Source organism: Silene latifolia, chromosome X (genome assembly GCF_048544455.1).
Source record: "Silene latifolia isolate original U9 population chromosome X, ASM4854445v1, whole genome shotgun sequence".
Taxonomy (NCBI): Eukaryota; Viridiplantae; Streptophyta; class Magnoliopsida; order Caryophyllales; family Caryophyllaceae; genus Silene; species Silene latifolia.
The window spans coordinates 243489044-243509774 of NC_133537.1; the positions used below are offsets into that span (position 1 = coordinate 243489044).

Sequence of the window (20731 nt, forward strand, 5' to 3'; positions counted from 1 at the left end):
TTTTACTTACCGAGAAAGGCATGACACTCACACTAGCCCCTAGATCACACAAGGCTTTGTTGATCGTCGTGTCACCAATGGTACACGGTATTGAGAAACTTCCCGGATCCTTTAACTTTGGAGGTGAACTCCCTTGAAGTATTGCACTACTCACCTTAGTGAAGGCGATAGTCTCAAGCTTCCGGATCGACTTCTTCTTTGTGAGGATATCTTTCATGTATTTCGCATAGGCCAGAACGTGATTGATTAATTCCGTGAAAGGAATTGAGACTTCTAAGTTCTTCACAATTTCCATGAACTTTCCAAGTTGATCATCAAATTTGGGCTTGGCTTGACGACTTGGAAAAGGAAGTCTAATCACAATGGGCTCCTTCTCCTTGGCCTTGTCTTCATTTTTCTTTGAACTTTCTTCTTTTGATGATTCTCCATCTTTGGAGTTTTGCACAATTTCTTCCTTTTCACTAGCTTCCACAACTTCATCCTCAACTTGCTTCTTGATTGCTTCATACCTTGTACCACTTCTCAAGTGAATGGCACTAACCGTTTCATGTCTAGGGGGATTACTTTGAGGTGGTAATTGCCCCTTTTGTCTTTGTGAGCTTGAAGATGTTAGTTGAGTCAATTGTGTTTCCAACATCTTGGTGTGAGCTAGAATGTTGTTGATGGTGGTTTGCTTTGCTTGGCTATCTTTTTGCATTTGAGTGAAAAATTCTTGTTGATTCTTTTGCATTTGGAGGACCGCTTTTTGGACATCAAAGACTTGGTCATTTTGGTGATTGTATGGATTTTGATTTTGGTAACCTTGGTTTTGATTGAAAAAGGGTCTTTGATTTTGGTTTCTCATGGGTGGTGGGGTGTATGTTGTTTGAGGGTTTTGAACATTTTGGCTTTTGTATGAGAGATTTGGATGGAATTTGGTGTTTTCATTGTAAAAGTTGGAATAAGGGGTACCACTCTTGTATGCTTGGAAAGCATTCACTTGTTCATTTGTTCCCCTACATTCACCTTGGTCATGTCCCAAAGTTCCACAATTCTCACATATCCCACTTGGGATTGATGAGGATGCCGTCATGGCATTAACATGATGCTTTGATGATTTTGAGTTTTCCTCAAGTCTAGCCATAGCTTGTTCAAACTTCAAGTTGATTGTGTCAATGTGAGCACTAAGTTGAGCACCCAATTGAGTAACGGAGTCCACTTCATGCTTTCCTCCTCTAGTAGCCTTGCGAGGTCTACTATATTGTGAGTTATGGACCGCCATTTCCTCAATCTTGTTCCATGTTTGATTGTCATCAACTTCGGTGAACATTACATTTGATCCCATATTGAGAATGTTCCTAGAATCTTCATATAAACCATTCCAAAATTGTTGTACCAAAAACCATTCGCTAAGTCCATGGTGAGGACATGAGCGACAAATTCCCTTGAACCGCTCCCAAGCTTCATACAAAGACTCTTCATCCCTTTGCTTAAAACCCGTAATTTGGGCTCTTAGCATGTTAGTCTTTTCCGGTGGGTAGAATTTTTTGTAGAAAGCTAGAGCCAACTTCTTCCAAGAATCTATTCCAAGGGTGGCCTTATCAAGGCCCTTCAACCATTGCTTCGCGGTGCCGATTAAGGAAAAAGGAAATAAGACCCATCTAATTTGGTCTTGAGTCACGCCCGTTTGAGAGATAGCATCACAATAGTCGCAAAAGGTTTCCATATGAGAATGAGGGTCCTCACTAGGCATCCCCCCGAATTGGCTCCTCTCAACTAGTTGGATGAAGGCGGACTTGGCAATAAAATTTCCGGTGAGATGTTGCGGTGTAGGAGTACCATTTGGTAGATTCTCCTCGGTGGGCACGGAGTGTGACGAGAATTTTGGCATTGTAGGTGGATTTTGTGGGGTATTGTGTAATGGGTTTTCTTCTCCTTCAATTGCGAAAGGATTGACAAACTCACTAGTGGGTTGGACAACTTCACTAATTCCTCGTAAAGTCCTCCTAACAACTCTCCTATTGTTCGTCAAGGTTCTTTCGATTTCACGGTCAAAAGGTAACAAATCACTTTGTAACCTTCTAGACATGCAAAATATCAAACAACTCGAAAATGATTAGAACAAACCTTGAGGAGTTTTACTTCCTCAAGGCGAAGAAAGACACACCTAATAACAATAAAAAGAAATCTAAATCAAACAAACACCGTCCCCGGCAACGGCGCCATTTTTGATGCGATCCCGCTAAGTGTTCACAAATTAAGATGTGGTCGTTGGTCACGGTCGAATCAAAACACAATTTATAACTCCACAAACAACTCTACAATTAGTAAAGAGGCAAGTAAAGGTCGGATCCCAAGGGACGGGAGTTGAAATGAGATTTCTATTGTAACTAGTGGTGTCTAAGGGGTGTCACAAATTGGGTTGATGTAGAAGGTTACTAAACTAAAATAGCAATGAAAATAAATCAAGCAAGATGAATTAAAGGGGTGTAAACAATTGATTAAAGGGCACTAGGGTGTCATGAGATCATAGGGAAATCATGGGATATGATCATACAAACATGTTCTCAAATTATAAGCAAGCAATTATTGTTGTGATGGATTGAGTTGGGTTATATCTTACAATCCTAGGAAAGTTTGGGTCCCGGAGCCGAATCGATTAGATTGTACAACACCTACAAGTCGACTTAATCTTCCCTACTCAACAACATGCATGGTCTAATGAGACTCGAGTTGGGTTATGTCTTACAAGTCTCATTGAAAAGATAGAAGATGATAGTAAATGCAAGGATTCATAGGCTTAGCATTTCATCAAATATAACATGTGCATGAGTTGAGATCAAAACAAGCAAGCAAATAAAACATGAAAGCATATTAATTTAAGCATGAATCATTCCCCATGTTGGTTTCCCCTAATTACCCATTAACCCTAGCTAAGAGACTACTCACTCATTATCATGTTGATCATGCTAGCAAGGTTGTCAATCATACCAACAATATGAAACATGATGAATAAATGAAAATAATTAACAATAATTAAAAAGGGATTAAGAGATTATACCTACTAATGATTCCAATAATAAAGCAAAGATAAAAGAAGTACTTGAATGCTTGATTGAGAGGTTGTCAATCTCCCAACAATAACCCAAAATAATCTTCAATTACCCAAAATAAAGGATGAACAAAGGAGATATTAAAGAACTAAAACTTGGATTAAAACTTGATTAATACTTGATTACAATATTAAAGAGAGATTTGATTGATATTCACTACACTAATTATTGATAAGAAGAACATGCTCCTCTAATTAGACTAATGGGGTATTTATAGTGGAAATTAGGGAGGATGCATTAGGGTTAACTAAGGGCTAAACTAGTAATTACACTTTTTAAGTTGAGCAAGGAGGAGTCGGTATTTTCTGAGAGAAGGGCTTCTTTCTTCGTAGCTTGGAGAAGACAATCCGTCTTTGTGCTAGAATCCCAAGGCGGAATGGGGTCGGGACGGGCGGATTCTGGTGTTGGAATCCGAGCGTATTCATGGGAATCCGGGCGGATTGTGGAGGGGGAATCCGAGCGGATTGTGGCAAAGCCGCTCGGATTGTGCTGCTGCGGGACAGACGGATTGGTGACAATCCGCTCGGATTGTCGGTCAGCAACAATTCTTCCTCTTTTCTTCCCTTTTCTTCATAAATTCCTTGGGGATTTCCTTGGGGACTCAAGGATCCTTTCTCAACATTGCTCTTCTACTATGATATGTACAAAGGCCTTCTAATCTTGTCTCTCCTTGATGCTTGGTCATTGAATTCGATCAATTTAGTCTCGTTTTGCCATGAAAATGCAAGATTCTTACTCCTTTCCTACCAAGGGATCAAAATCTCAAAGAATATGCAAAACAAAGAACTAAAGATAAGAAATGACCCAAATAAGCACTAAAAAGCATGGAAACAAGGCTAATTCGGGGGCTAAATATGCGCCAATTATGGTCACATCAAAATGATAAGAGAAACATGCTAGGTTGTCCATCAAGCATATCATCAAACATGACATGTGCATAAGCTGAAAATACAATAAGCAAGCATTCATATGAACTCATTAAGCATAAATCTTCCCCATGATTAACTCCCCTAATCCCCCACTAACCCTAGTTAGGAAACTACTCACTCATTATCATGGAATACATGTTAACAATGGTGTATGTTAATCATCTTAACAAGTATAACCATGATGAAAGAGTGAAACAATAAGCAATAATTAAGTAAAGAGTAAAGAAATTATATCAATCTTAAGATGAACAAATGGAAAGGAAAGAATAATAGAAGAGAACTTAATTGATTGATATAGAGTTGTCAATTCTCCAAATAATAACCCAATAATCTCCAATTACCCAAAAAGAAATCTTGAACAATAATTAAGGAAAGATTAAAGTGCAATTTGTGGAATGATTAAAGACTAATCTATTCTAATCTACTCCTATTGAGAGCTTAATCTAATCTAAAGAAGCTTAATCTACTTTAATAAGGCTTAATTCCCACGTAGAGGACATAATCTTCAATTTATTACAAAGAGAGTATATATAGTGATACAAGGATTAGGTTAAATAAGGGCTTAAATGACGATTAGACCCTTTAATTTACGTCCAAAGCCTTGCAAGTCCTAGGAAGGGACGCTCGCCCTCTTGCTCGAAGATAATCATGTTGTATGGGGAGACGCCCGACCTGGCATGGGAGTCGCCCGTCCAGAGCTTGGGGACGCCCGGACCGACTTTGGGTCGCCCGTCCTCAAGGGCTTTTCTTCTTCTTGCTTGGCTCCCTCGTGATCCGTGGGGATCATTGAGGAGCCGTGGGGGCCCTTTGTCATTGCTCATTTCCTTGTTTTGTTGACTTAGGCCATTAGTGTTAGTCTCCTCTTTGGTGCTTGGTCGTTATATCTTATCGATTTAGCTCCGCTTCACTCCATCTAGCCAAGTTAGTTCTCTTCTCCTACAAAGGACACCAAACCTCATAGAATATGCATAGAAGAAAGCTAAAGACAAGAAATGACCCTAATACATACTAAAAAGCATATGAACTAGGCTAGTTAGGGGACTAAATGTGCGTAAATAGGAGTCACATCAGCAGAATATCAACAGAATAAAAATAACAGTATAATAATAATATAATAACATTATAATAACACTACTGATAAAACATGGCGGGTAAAGCAATATTATTAATTAACAACAATTAAAATAACAAATTCCTATACTCCTTGTCTTATCTAATAAAAAGCAGTTAACTAATTACATTTTACATTTTCAAAAAAAAATTAACTTTAAACAGTTTCACCTAATCTTAACTAATAGAAAAAATTGCTTGTCTTCCACAACCAACAATAAATACCTTGCATTAACAGTACATAAACGGAAATAATAACACCGGAATAATATGTGACAATAACATTAGAATAACAGTACAATCACAGAGTCGTATTATTATTTTACAACAACTAATTTTTTCGAGTTCCAACAATTTCTCTTAATCTGATATGTATGCAAAAATAAAGCAGTTAAAATAACAGCAGAATAATAGCAGAATACATAAAAATAACAGGAGAATAACAATAGCAGACAAATACAAAAACGCACCATATCAGATCAACATCACAAACTTTCACAATAACAGCAGAATAACAACATCAAAAAAATAACACTATAATAATAATAGAATAACATTTTAATAACACTACTGAATGGGCATAATACGTATGCAAAATAAAGTAAAACACATAGAACAAGTAAACATACACTGTATTTCCATCTGAATGGGCATTTCCCTCCTGAGTATTGTGACCCCCCCGTGACCAGTTGTTTCTCAGCCTTAACTTTTGCAGCCCACTTAATTATAGTCTCTCATTGACTAGAGGCCAACTTCACAACTTGTGACTGAGACTTTCCTTTCCTGGCTAGTTTACTTGTAGTTGTTTATTTAGTTGACATTTTTGGTTGACTACGAGTAGATCTTCTCAGAGAAACAATGGACTTTGATGGAGACGGACCAGTGAACTTTGATGGATTCGGGCTAGTGGACTTTGACGCAGGCGCACATTTGATTTTTATCTTCACCATTTCAGCCGTAACATCAGAAAAGTTAAGCTCGGGCTCTCTTTTACTACAAAAAAATACGTTTGGAGATAACCGGAGAGCAGCACCAGACTAGAAACAGAATAACAATAACAAACCCAGAATAACATCAAAAATAACTATGGCAATGTAAATACATACATTTAAAGAATAACAGCAGAATAAGAGTAGATTACGAGTAGAATAATATTAGAGTAACAGTAGAATAGTAATGACACCAACTAATACTTTCATAGAATAACAGCAGAAGAACATTACAAATATTAGTCATTTACATATTATAAAGTCGTTACAATAACAAATCGTCTGGTAAATACAGACCAATATACAGAAGATTACAACATATATAAACATAGTCTAATTAAAATATCAAGGATTACATCATGTAAAAATAACGTCTGACAAAGATTACCAAACTTCCTTGATACTGACACCACATAAATAGGCAATAACAAAATCAGTCAATAATAATATCAGAAGGCGATTTGAGTAAGCGCTTGACAACTGCATATGATCTCCCAAATGGCATATCAAGGATGTTATCAATATAGCTTGTAGCTTCTTTAAAATCAAATGGAGTGATGATATGATCATGATTAGTAGACCATATCACTTGTGCATAATGTATCAGATGCTTCACTAACAGATTATCAGTCAAATAACATGTACACCTTTTAGAGACTAGGACAGAACCCCTAGTCACAATTTCAAGACCAACAGTGTGAGTTGTTTCCAATCTCGATAGGTATTCTAATTTTAGACCAGGGGTATCTTCGTGTAGAAGAAACAGTTGAGCCTATTTCCTACAGACAAGTGCCATATTTGCTTTCTCCAAACTACTGGTAACATGTGTGAAGACTTATTCCATGAGGTCCCCATCACTAAATACATCTTGCCATTCGACCTCAACTTCATAGTGCTTCGTAAATAACAAACACAGAGTTTTTTTTCCAGATATGTAGCCCTTTATGAATGAAATTCTATCTGCGTCGTTTACGGTCAGTCCCCACCCCTTGCAACTTATTGCCATGTTTATTGCACTAAACCTAATCGGGAAAACATGATTTTAGAATGAAGGAAGCTAAACTAAATAACCCTGGAGGATGCTAGTTAAAAAGACTATGAAAATAAAAAAGAAGGAATGTATTAAATGACTAACACTAGAAAAACTACACAAATGAAATGCATTTATAATAGAATAATACTAGACTAAAATAAAAATAATAACACAATGACAACATAATAATACAAGAACTAATAAGTAATTAAGATTAATATCCCAAATAAGTACATTACATAAAAGACAAAAAAAGGATCCCACATGTGCTTGATACATACATTACATATTCAAAATAACCTAAACTCAGTCAAGCTATATAACATAGACTGAGCGATGAAAATATCCAAGCTACAAACAAACAAAAGTACCATAACGAAGCGTAAATTGAATTAACATAAACTAACGCATTGCATTTTTCAAAAAGGGGTCCAACACGTCCTTGCTCCATACATAACATAAAGTCATTCAACCTCGATGAGATCGACTCACCGATGAAATATTTTGAAACAAAATTCACAGTAATAGTCCTCGAGTAGTTCACAATAATAGTCCCTTAGCCTCTCTCTATGAGCTGGAGCTAAGCTAAGCGGGCCAAAAGGGGGAAATATCGTTCTGCGAACATGCAGAATTGTCTTTCCTTTCATTGAATTGGACAAGTAACAGTTGCACCATTTTGCAACTACTGTCGAACCCCTAAAAACAGTATTAAACCCGCGTTTATGAATTGTCACTACTACAGATACAGACTATAACAACGGTTAAAAACCGTTGTTATATAAAAAAGCGGACGTTGTTAAAGCGTCAGTTGTAAAAGGTTTTAACAACGGTTGGTTTTCTTAAGGAACCCGTTGTTAAAACTATTAAAAACGGTTTTAAGTATAAAAACCCGTTGTGGAAAGTGTGACTCAATTTTGGGGGGAAAGTTATAACAACGGTTTTAATATACAAAACCGTTGTTATAACTAAAGACAACGGTTTTTTAATAAATAACCGTTGTTGTTTATTCTTAAAAAAAAAAAAAAAAAAAATAAATATTACTAGATGCATGCATAATTACGGCCCGTTATAATTCCGATGCATGCATTATTACTGCCATCACTGTGCATATGAACGGACAATATGGAATGAGAAGGGTTTATAATAAGATTTGAAACAGCATTGAGAGATATGATGATGATTATGGCACAACTTCCTAACATATATATTAACTAAAAAACAACTCAACCTACACATTGCTTAGTATAAATACATGCATTATCTCAACTAACATTTCCATTATCTCACTATATACATCTTCAAACCCTAACGGCTAAAACAAACTCCAAATAAATTAACCCTACTTAATCTTTCAAAACAAACCCCAAACTCCAACAAAATGAATGATATCATCCTTAAGACTCTTACTATGATCGAGAACAACAACAGTTTTGTCCGCCGGTTGCTCCACATTGAGGAAAGTTTCAAGAGCTACCTTGCGGATGCTCGATCCATTCTGAAGGACGCCAAAGAAGATGGCTTGATGGAGCAACAACAGTTGCAGTTATATGACAATATAGCTACTGTTGAACGGAACCTCCAAATAGCCAAGGAGGAGAGGACGGATATCATAGAGGAGAATAAGACCCTCTATGAAAATATAAGAATTGCATTTTTATTAATGTAATTTTTTTGTAATTTATGTATTTATTATATATATATATATATATATATATATATATATATATATATATATATATTAATTATGTTTATTGGCATTCCTCTATATCATCTTGCTTCATCTTTGTTAATTAAGCGAATAATACTTAAAGAAATAACATAATGGTCGATAAAAACTAACACATACACATGCAAATGAAATAATTAGAAAAAGAAAATAATGACGATGAAACCAATGTGTGGCGAGGTTTTACCGATAATTAGACGATGAAATAACGTGACGGCGAGAAGATAAAGAGACGATGAGAAAGAGAGAAAGAGACGATGAGAAAGTGTGTTTTGTGTTTGTGTTTGTGTTTGTGTTTGTCTCTTTGGGTTTGTGTTTGTGTATTAAGGTTTGTGTTTTGTGGGTCAGCTTGAGACTTGTGTTTGTGTGGTTTATAGTATGGAAGGTATTGACAACGGTTATAAAGAACAACCGTTGTCAAATAAGTTTTAACAACGGTTGTAAGTCAACAACCGTTGTCAAATAAGTTTTAACAACGGGTTCCAAAAGTAACCGTTGTGATTACTTTTTGTAGATACCTCATTTCTGCATCTCTCGCAAACCACCCGGTGATGATTGGGCCGCATATTTGCTACGCGGAACAATTTGTGACAGTTCGTAAGTTTATCGTCAAGTGATTGCTCAAATATTAATGTCTACCTCTTAGTTGTCATCTACGTGCCGTCGGTCGTTTTGTGATAATTAGAGTACATTTGGAGTCCGGGCCTAAAACCGTCTTCATTTTCTGATAACCGTTAAATCCCGAGTCAGAATGTTCTGGAATGTTCCGGATATTTCTATTCCATATTTGACAAATATTTCATAATCTTTATCCTTTGGTAAACAATTTCCCGTAATATTCACATAAAATATTAAGGAAAACCAAATTATTCCGTCCTACCATAACTTAAACACGGAATTCTTTCTTCCGCAGGAGGAAACCACTTGGGAACAGACGCAGCAGGTGTTGCGTCTCTTGCCTCTTCCAAGAGACGCAGTGGCTGCTGCGCCTCTTCCCAAGTCCTTTTCTGCGTAATTTTCGTATCTTTTTCATATCTTTCCGAGATTCACTTCCAAATACTCTCCGAAACCCTAATTCCTTCACGTGATTAGTATAAAAAGGAGCCTTTGCTCCTCATATTTCTCACGTGAGTGTCCGCCCTTCTCTTCTCCCTTTGCATTCTAGACCTTCGTTCTTACTTTTTGGCGTCTACGTGCTTGAACTTTCGACCACGTAAGCTCGGATCCTTCTGAGTACCAGCCTCGTTTGCATGACCGACCAATTTGACCAACTCCACAATCAATCAACTTAATTAATCTATTCGTTTTCCTCTTACGAGGGCACTTTCGTTACATTCGCGTCGAGCATCACTAATCGATATCTTAGTTCATCTCGTTTCGTCAAACATGTAAGTCTGAGGGTGTATAATCCCTCCTTTATTTATTGTTATTTACTTTTTGTATCATCAATTGTAAGGTTTATGTCGAAAATACCAATTAAAACCGATTTCTAAAACCTTGTTTAAAACCCTTTTTACGGATTTTCAGAAGACAAACCGTCGAGAAAGGACGCAGCAACTGCTGCGCCTCTTCGTGAGGCTGCCGCAGTTCCTGCTTCCTTTCTTCTTCCTTCGTCCTCTGTAATTCGTTAAGTATTCGTTTTGTTTCGTTTGTTCTTTAATTCTCTGATAGCATAGCGCAATAATTTCACATGTATATTAATTATCACCATTAACATGTTTTATTCATCGTTGAACCCGACTTAAATCCCAAGTAATCTCATATTTGCGGGTTTTTGTCATTAAACTCAATCCGGGTTGTAGGAATTCGATTTGTTCATATTGAGTTTCTGTAATTCGATCCTTTGATAAATTTTCACCTGTCTATTGTCATATGCATCGCATATTCGTCATTAATTTGTCGTTAATCCATCATGTTTAGTTTATTTCATTCACCCATGTCACTAATCAATCATTCTTTCATGTCATAATCCGTCTTAATTCCGTCTTATCCGTGTTTTATTATTTTATGAACCTCAATCACATTTAAATAACCTACTAATCACTTTCATCCGAGTAAATAATTTAATCAATCATTAAATTTACCGCCGAGTATTAACAACACGCAATTCCGGCTTCTGCCCAGAATTCGGGTCGAGGAATCAGAATATAGACGCAAAGAATCGCTGCGCCTATTCAAGGGACTTGACTCTGCTGCTTTGCTACTATTCGGTTGAATTCTGTCCCTGAACTCCGTTTTTGCCATGACTTAGTTATTTAGCTTACGTATAATTAACTATTAATCGTATTATCGCTTGCTGACTTGTTCGTTAATTCTTTTGATTCGTTCTTTTATTCGTTTTCTCAAATTATCCGTTTTGAAGGTATTTTCGACATAAATCGCCTAATCCATTGTAATTATTGTAATTTTTCATTATTGCAATTGTATTTATTGTATTTATCATATTTATTGTATCATTTGTATGTTTTCACATGTAATTGAACATTAAATCCTACTTCGATCCAATTGTTTGCTAATTACGTGTCAACCGACTTAGTTAATTTTCACATGCTAGGATTAAAACATGAATGTTGCATTGCATGCATATAGCCAACGATATATCAAGTATAAATGATGTCCCTAATCATTCGTAGAGGCCGCTATCGAGGCGGGCGGGATTAGGCGTTCGATCAAAAGAGCTTCCTAATACGTACCCTCACCCCTTACTCCAGATCTCCGTGAACACCCGTGTTCATTGGCATCCACGAGAGTCATTCTAGACATAGAATGCTAAGGGTAACGATTTCTTGGTGTTCATGTCACTACTTTGTGTCTTGACATGACACGAGGTATTCGAACGGTTCCAATTTCCCATAAAAATTGGTGGCGACTCCAACAAAAATGAAAACGCTTGTTCTCTTCCTCCCAAGCGCCCCCGTGGGCCCCGCTGTCCACAGTTTGGCGACTCCGCTGGGGATAATACACTTACGTGTAGCCAAGGGTGAAACTTGAACAAGGTTAGGGAATAATTTATACAAGACAATTGTCGGTTTTCATAACTCGGTCTTCCTAGACCGTTTTATTCGGCTTTCCTAGGCCCAACCCAACCCATTCGACCAATCGTCCCGTCTAAACGGTCCTAATTCTTATTTGGGCCTAAGGATGGATAGCGGTTGACGTCATCCATACCATGATGCTTACTCTTGTTTGTATCAAGGGCCTTCACTACTTGAGGAAATGGACTAAGAATCGGCCTTACTCTTGTTTGGTACGAGCCTCTCCACAGACTTCGGGTTTGATGGTTCGGTATGGCAACCCACCCTTTAAACCAAAACCCTTTTAAATGCACTCAGCATCCCGTTATAATGCTTGTATGAATGTTTATACCTTACGTGATCATCATTTCTAAACAGAACCATGACGATTTTTGTAAGAAATCAAAATCCTTATTAAAAAAATCAAAATTTCGAAAAAAAAAGAGGTCATTTATTAGCGCAAAACCCAGTCAAAACTCTGTCCATTTGTCGAGTCAAAATTCGGACCACAAGCCCATTTCAAAACCTCACTTCGAGTCCACTCCTACAACTACACTATAGTTGACTAGGATACACATTTTCAAAACCTTGTCTTTTCTTCAAAGCTCACTCAACACAAGTGGCACACACCCACTTCACGAGTCAAAACATTTCTTCTTTTAGCAAGTGTGTTAGAATGGTCGATCGTGTTTTGATTCGTCATCGATCTCTTATCCAGTTTTCAAGATGCCTGGATCCAGCGAAACAAACCTCCACCAACATCAAGATGGTAATGATTGAATCCTAGCCGCGCTAGCCCGTATCCAAGATACCCAAGACCAAGTCCATGATCGCCTTGAGACCATCGAGGGCCGGATCTATGCCGTAGAGGGAAGGTTGCCTCCTCATGAAAGTGAAGTAATAGGTTACTCCGCGGATGAATCCAGGGATGAAAATCCTCCCATGGGACTAACTGTAGCCGAGAAAAGACTCCAATACTTAGAGGAGCAATTGATATACCTTAAAGGGGATGACATTTATAGGGAGAACAATCGCAAGTATGAAGCCGTCAATTCCAAATTGCCAACCAACTTCAACATGACGGATATCCCTAAATTCAAGGGGCACGAGAACCCTTTGAACCACATCCGTGCCTTCAAGGATTACATGTCTATCAAAGGCATCAAACCCGAGATGTTCTTAAGGATCTTTCCTTCATCTCTTGACACCACCCCGAAGCAATGGTTCTACTCCTTAGAACACAAGAAGGTCGCTACTTGGGAAGATGCCGCAATCGAGTTTTCTAAACAATATGCGGATAATGCCGAAATCCAAGTTAACATGCGCACTCTAGAGGTTCTTACCCAAAATGACAAAGAAGGATTCACCGACTTCCTAAGTAGGTGGAGGAAGACTAGTACCCAACTAGTTGAACGCCCGGATGAGGCTACCCTTGTGGAGAAGTTTGTGGACAATCTCAAACCCATCTATGCCAATCATTTGAGGTACCAAAATATCAAAACTTTCAAGGACTTAACCGTACTAGGGACAAGGATTGAAGATGACATCCGTAAAGGACTCTTGTCCAAAACGGTAGGTCGAGGATATCAAGGCTCAACAAGTCGTTCATACGGCTCCACTAGCAAGACAGATGAAGTTAACCTTCTCGAGCCATCCAAGAAAACTACCCCACCAAGGAAATTAACAAATCTTGGGGACACTTACTCCAACGCTCTAAAAAGGTTAATGAAGCAAGGCAAACTCCAACCCATTGGACCTACTCCCGAACCCGAAAGGAAATCCAAATTCTGGGACGAGAACTCGTACTGTGAATACCATAGGGGCAAGGGGCACGACACAGAAAAATGCTACAAGTTGAAAAATGTGCTTCAAGACATGATTGAAGATGGTCGATTGCCAATACCGTCGGGAGGTAAACCCAACAAAACTCAGAATCCTCTTGGAGTTCTAGTGATTACAAGTGACGAATCTACCTTAGATTACTCACACCTCATTTCTCCAATTGAAGATGAAATCCATGCAATCGAGAATGAAGGGTTCTATTCTACTATCTCCCCTACCATTTCCGACTTCATCACATGGGCAAGGAGTGTGGATAAGCAAGTATGGGAATTAGGAAATACGGTGACAACTTTACGCGATCCCAACGCAACACCCTAAGAGCATATGCCACTGATCTTCTCTCAAAACGCTACTATGCAAGAAATAGTCGCCGTGGTAGATAAACTAGTCGACCAAATCATACGACTAGAGGATGAAATCATGAGAATGAGGAAACTAGCTACAATCAATGGAGTTTGGGCCGACGATGACGAGGACGAGTACCTCATTGAGAACTCCCTAGTCAAGGAAATAGTCCAAAACGGTGAAGACCAAGATGTGGACCACCTAACTCGTTCGGGTCGTCCATATCAAAGCACTACTGAAAATGGTCCAACCAACGTTGTCACACCAAATGATAACGAAGAGGACTCCACTGACCATTTGCTCAAGCAATTACAGAAGACAAAGGCTGATCTTTCAGTTTGGCAATTAATAGCGAGCTCATTCCCACATCGCCAAGCTTTACTGCAAGCTTTGGCCAAACTAAATGTAGCACATAACTCGACACCCGAAGATGTAGTCAACTTGGTCTTCCAAGAATCACCAAAGCTAAGTAATCCTATTACTTTCTCAGACGAAGATTTGCCACCTTTTGGCGCTAGTCACAATTTAGCTCTTTACATCACTGTAATTTGTCTAAAGAAGAACATGCCAATGACCTTGGTAGATGATGGCCCCGCGGTCAACGTCATACCCCTCAAAACGGCATACAAATTAGGCATGAAAGAGTCGGATTGGACCCCTACCAATCAAGGTGTGCGTGCATATGATGGTACACGACGAAAGGTGGTAGGACTTGTTAACCTAACCATAGCCACAGGGCCAATTGAGCGAAAGGTTAACTTCCAAATAGTGGACATCGAAGCTTCCTTCAACATACTTCTAGGAAGACCTTGGATTCACGCTTCCAAAGCGGTAACATCCACCCTCCATCAAAAGATCAAGATCCCACTAAATGACAAAGTGGTGACGATCACTTCATAGCCCATCAAGGCAATAATCGAAAAGCAGTCAAACAATCAAGTCCTTGTAGATCCCGTATACGAACTTGGGGGCTTCCAAAGCATAAGTGTCATAGAAAGCGAATTGGCACCCTTATACTATGATCCCTACTCCAACTTGGTGGTCAACCAAATGCTCAAAACCCAGGGATACTTCCCTGGAATGCCTTTGAACCCTACCCGAAGAAACACCTTCGCACCATACAAGGAAGGCAACTCAAAAAGGATACCACTAGGACTATGGTACAAACCCACCAAAGAAGAGGTTCTCGAAATGCTCGCTCAAGTCCAAAACCGTAAGCATGTAGGAGTCCAAATGCGACCCTATCTCCCTACCCTAAATGGGTACTTTGTTGAAGAAGGAAGTCTAGAACTCTTTCACGGATTTCCCGAGCCTTGGCATTATCTCGAGAGGAAGCTAGCCGGAATCGAGATCTTTCACGATTGCTACTTCATCCCTTCAGAAACGGTTCCTACCGTCAAAACCCGTCAAGCACCTTGCTTAGACGAACAAGCTGTTAGCCTATTGTTTGAAGAAGATCGATTTGTTAGGGCCGCGCAGGATGAGATCATTACCATGATACTTCAAGACGATCGTTTCAACCCCACCGCGTTAATCAGAGAAACCAACGCAAGTCAGCAGAAAGGATGGAGAAAATCAATCAAATGGACCAACAATCAAGGAAGACTCTTCAAGCTCACCACTGGAGAAGGAGAGATGTTCAAAGGAGAACCGGAAGACGATGAGTTCGAGTCGGAGTCGGAGTCTAGAGAAGTCATTAGAGAGTCTCCTCATGTCGTCATCCCCACTCCCTTTGTTTCTCCTATCTTAGCCTCGAGTAGTCACAGTAGTTCGGGAAATATCCCAACCACTGTCCCTTTGCCGCCACTGACCATGGATCGGTTGGCTTCTTTGTTTCAACTTTACTCAAACTTTAATATGAATAAATCAGGTTCTGCTTACTCTTTGTGTTATCTTGAGTGCAATTCTGTTTACGATGATACTGAGGATGACCAAGACCCAGACTCGATCGAAATACCTCCCTACGTAGCCAAAGAAATACTAAAGGAAGGGGAAGGGGGACCAGTAATAGAGGACACCGAACCCATCAATGTAGGAACCGAACTAGAACCCCAAGAACTTAGGATAGGGACTACCTTGAGCTCTACCGAAAGGGCCGATTTCATAGACCTCCTAAACGAGTTCAAAGATGTTTTCGCTTGGTCCTACAAAGACATGCCAGGGATCGACAGGGATATCGCCGAACATAGAATCCCGATTAAGCCAGGTTTCAAACCTGTAAAACAGAAGCTTCGACGAATGAGAACAGAATGGGCTCTCAAGATTAAGGAAGAAGTTGACAAGCAATTCAAAGCCGGGTTCATCAAAGTTTCCGAGTATTCTGACTGGGTAGCCAACATAGTACCCGTACCTAAAAAGGATGGGAGAATCCGTGTTTGTGTTGATTTCAGGGACTTAAACAAAGAAACTCCTAAAGATGACTTCCCTCTACCACACATCGATATATTGGTGGACAATACTGCAGACCACGCGTTACTATCCTTCATGGATGGGTATGCAGGTTATAATCAAATTAAGATGGCCATAGAAGACATGCATAAGACCGCCTTTGTCACTCAATGGGGAACCTATTGCTGTACGGTGATGCCATTTGGATTGATCAACGCCGGCGCTACATATCAACGCACCGCAACTAACCTCTTACATGACATGATGCACAAATAAGTTGAGGTATACGTTGACGACATGATTGTCAAATCCAAGGATAGAGAAGGGCATATTGCGAACCTTCGCAAATTTTTCACAAGGCTACGAAAGTACAACATGAGGCTCAATCCTCAGAAATGCACATTCGGAGTAACATCTGACAAACTCCTGGGATACGTCGTTAGCCAACGAGGTATAGAAATAGACCCTTCCAAGATCAAGGCTCTGATCGAAATGTCGCAACCTCAAACAGAAAAAGAAGTCATAGGATTCCTAGGAAAAGTGCAATATATAAGTCGATTCATATCGAAACTCACTATGATTTGCGAGCCTATCTTCAAGAAACTCAAGAAAACGGATCACACCATGTGGGATGATTATTTTCAGAAGGCATTTGACCGAATCAAAGAGATATTAGCTAAACCACCAGTGCTCATGCCACCACAATGAGATCAACCTCTTGGTTTATATCTCACAGTAACCGAAACAGCCATGGGTGCCATGCTAGCTCAAACCGTAGGAAGTGAAGAAAGAGCTATCTACTACCTTAGTAAGGAGTTCTTGGAGTACGAGTGCAAATACTCACAGCTCGAAAAGACATGCCTCGCTCTTGTGTGGGCAACGAAGAAGCTACGCCATTACATGCTTAGCTACTCCGTCAAAATATACTCCAAAATGGATCAAGTTAAATACCTCTTCGAGAAGCCCGTCCTCAACGGACGCCTAGCAAGATGGACTTTGATGCTCTCAGAATTCGACCTCAAATACATGCCTCTGAAAGTTATAAAAGGGCGCGCCGTTGCCGAATTCTTCGCAGAAAATCCCATCAATGACGCACAAACGATAGACACTTGGTCATTTCCAGACGAGGATATACTCCAAACTGACATAGACTCCTGGGACCTTTATTTTGATGGAGCATCAAACTTAAGAGTATTTGGAATAGGAGTGTTGCTCATTTCTCCTGAAGGCGAGCATACACCAATTGCTGTCAAACTCGACTTCGAGGTGACAAATAACGCTGCAGAATACGAAGCTTGTCTCATTGGACTACAAGCGGCAGTGAGCTTAGGCATTAAAAACCTCCGAGTACATGGGGATTCATCCTTGATCATCAACCAAGTCACGGGATCCTGGAAAATTCGAAGCGACCTAGCACCTTATCAAGCCAGAATAGACCAAGTTGCCCAATTCTTTGATCACGTGACGTATCTACACCTACCTCGGGAAGAAAATCAATTCACAGACGCTCTTGCGAAACTTGCATCTTTGATTAATATGCCATATCACATGGTGGAAATAACTTTGTGCATCGAACGACGGTCAGAGCCGGCTTATGTACACCAAATCACTGACGAAGAGGAAATCGCACAGGAACCCTGGTTCCAAGCAATCCTAAATTTCAAGCTTAATGGTACCTAAATTTCAAGCTCAATGGTACCTATACGCCTACTAGCTTCCTAATACGTTCTCATGCAAGGAGAGTTATACAAAAGAACACCTCTTGGTGTAATCCTACGTTGCCTTGATCATTCACAGGCGCGGAAAGTGATGGAAGAGGTCCACAATGGAGAGCGAGGTCCTCACATGAGTGGGCCCATGATGGCAAAGAAAATCACACGTTTGGGGTATTATTGGACAATAATGGAATCCGTTTGCATCAAATACGTAAGATATTGCCACAATTGCCAAATCTTCGGGCATGTACAACATGTCCCTCCTTCATTGCTCTATACAATGACATCTCCTTGGCCATTTTCTGCTTGGGGAATTGACATAATCAGGAAGACAACCTCGTGGGCTGGAGGTCTTCGCTTCATCCTAGTGGCAATCGACTATTTCACCAAATGGGTAGAAGCAGCTTCCTACACCAGTCTCACGGCTAAAAATGTGGCAAAGTTCATACAAAACAACATCATCTGTCGATACGATTGCCCACATGAGATCATTAGTGATAATGGATCACATTTCCAAGCTGAGACTGAGCAATTGCTAGCCAAGTATAAAATTAGGCATCACCACTCTTCGCCCTATAGACCACTGACTAACGGCGCGGTAGAGGCAGCAAATAAGAACGTTGTCACGATTCTCAAGAAAATGATTGACAACTATCGAGATTGGCCAAGCAAGATACCCTTTGCTTTGTGGGGGTATCGTACATCTGTTAGGACGCCCACTGGGGCAACTCCTTTTTATTTGGCCTACGGCATGGAAGTCGTACAACCAGTCGAGATAGAGATACCATCCTTGCGTATCCTACTCGAAAGTCAAATCCCAGAAGCCGATTGGAAGAGGGATAGATATGAAGAACTCATCCTCCTGGATGAACGTAGGCTACGCGCCTTGCATAATGTCCAAACATATCAAGCACGTATCAAACGAGCTTTCAACAAAAGAGTTAGGCCAAAGAACATCAAGGAAGGACACTTAGTACTTAAATCGGTTAGAGCTCTTCTACCTGTCGACCCACGGGGAAAATTCAAACCTAATTGGGCCGGACCATTTCTAGTCAAATCCATACTTCCAGGGGGTGCGGTTAGAATCACAGACCTAGACGGGAATGAGTTTTCAAACCCAACAAACCTTGACCAACTAAAGCGGTACTATGCCTAGAATAGGAACAAAAACGCGCCTCGCGTAACCCCACGTGTCGCTCTTGTGGCACTAAATAAACGGCCCCTGGCCAAGCCGAAATAAGCTAATGTCACTATGCTCTTGCATTTTGACAAATTTGTCATCCTCATATCATCAAATAAACTAAATTTGCACCTTCAGAGTAAGCAAAAAGCTCATGCTTATTTTCTAAGTTCATTACAAGCTCTTGCTTAGAACAATTATTCTTTTACATTTACTCGAACTACGCACAAGGGTTTGATTTCATTTTTTTTAAGTGAATACGTAGGCAATCCTTCACAGGATACAACCCATTATATTTAAAATGTAAATAGAAGGACATTTGCATTGCATTTGGAATTCGACAATGATAATAAATAGAAAATCACAACGGCTTCATAACCATTTAACCTTTTTTATTTCATTTTCTAATAATAATAGTACGCTACATAATAAAAATAGAATAGGCTAGGATTCTAAAAACCCCACGTTTTTTATTACAACAATAAAATAGTAATAATAACAAATAATAAATAAAGACTCGGGCTATTCCTCCATCTTCCCTTTGCCCTTGTCGTTCTTGTCATATTTCTTGTCACGACCTCGAGTCGGACGCTCTTGCGCACTTCGGACCTAATCACCAAAGGTCTCTCTCGAGGCCTAGACTTTCCATTCTTGCCAATCACCATCTCTACAACAGGAGAGGTCTTCAGTTTCTTCGAAGGATGAACGACTCGAAACCCGGCTTCTTCCTCTCCCTCAGTCAAATGCTTCTCTTTTTCTTTCTCAACCTCGCACACCTTGTAGTCAGCGGGCTCGCGCTTCCTCAATCTCTCGCGCTCTTCCGGAGTAGTAGCTTTCCTCCATCGCAGATAAGAATCCGACACCCACAAGGCATTTGCAGAAGAGTTCAAGAACCATACCTTTCTTTGAGCCCATTTAATGGCCCACTCTCTTCGGCTTTCTGTAGTAAGCGCCACAGCAGTCTGCGGGACAGTATCAAGCTTCAGGATTGTCTGTTTCAGTCCCACCTTTCTCATCAGACTCTCCGGGAAGATGCACACCACAAACTCCAAGCCAGGAATGCGCACAGACCGAGTAGGATCCAAAGAAGACACTCCAGTGACAGATTTGAGATGCCACCACGGCACAATCCACCTAATCAAGGGACTGTCATCGCTCTTCAGTTTGTTCTCCCAATAATTGCAGACTCGGGTGAAGTCCACCATGTAAAGCCTAGTCCTCATTGCAATGGAACGAGCATGATAGGAAGGAACATGAACTGGGGGCTCGATCAATCGGAGCCGTTCCATAAGCCAAACCTACCAAAAGCGGGTATTAGACATAAAAAAAAAAAAAAAAAAAAGACGAAAAAAAGACAAAAAAAAGAAG

General features: G+C 39.8%; 1 non-coding gene across 1 annotated transcript; it reads left to right on the plus strand.

The window, feature by feature from the left end:
* The first annotated feature begins 1391 nt into the window (after positions 1-1391).
* Positions 1392-1498, plus strand: LOC141624308 (small nucleolar RNA R71). Its single transcript, XR_012534114.1, has one exon. It is a non-coding gene; the product is annotated as a small nucleolar RNA R71 (small nucleolar RNA).
* Positions 1499-20731: the final 19233 nt, after the last annotated feature.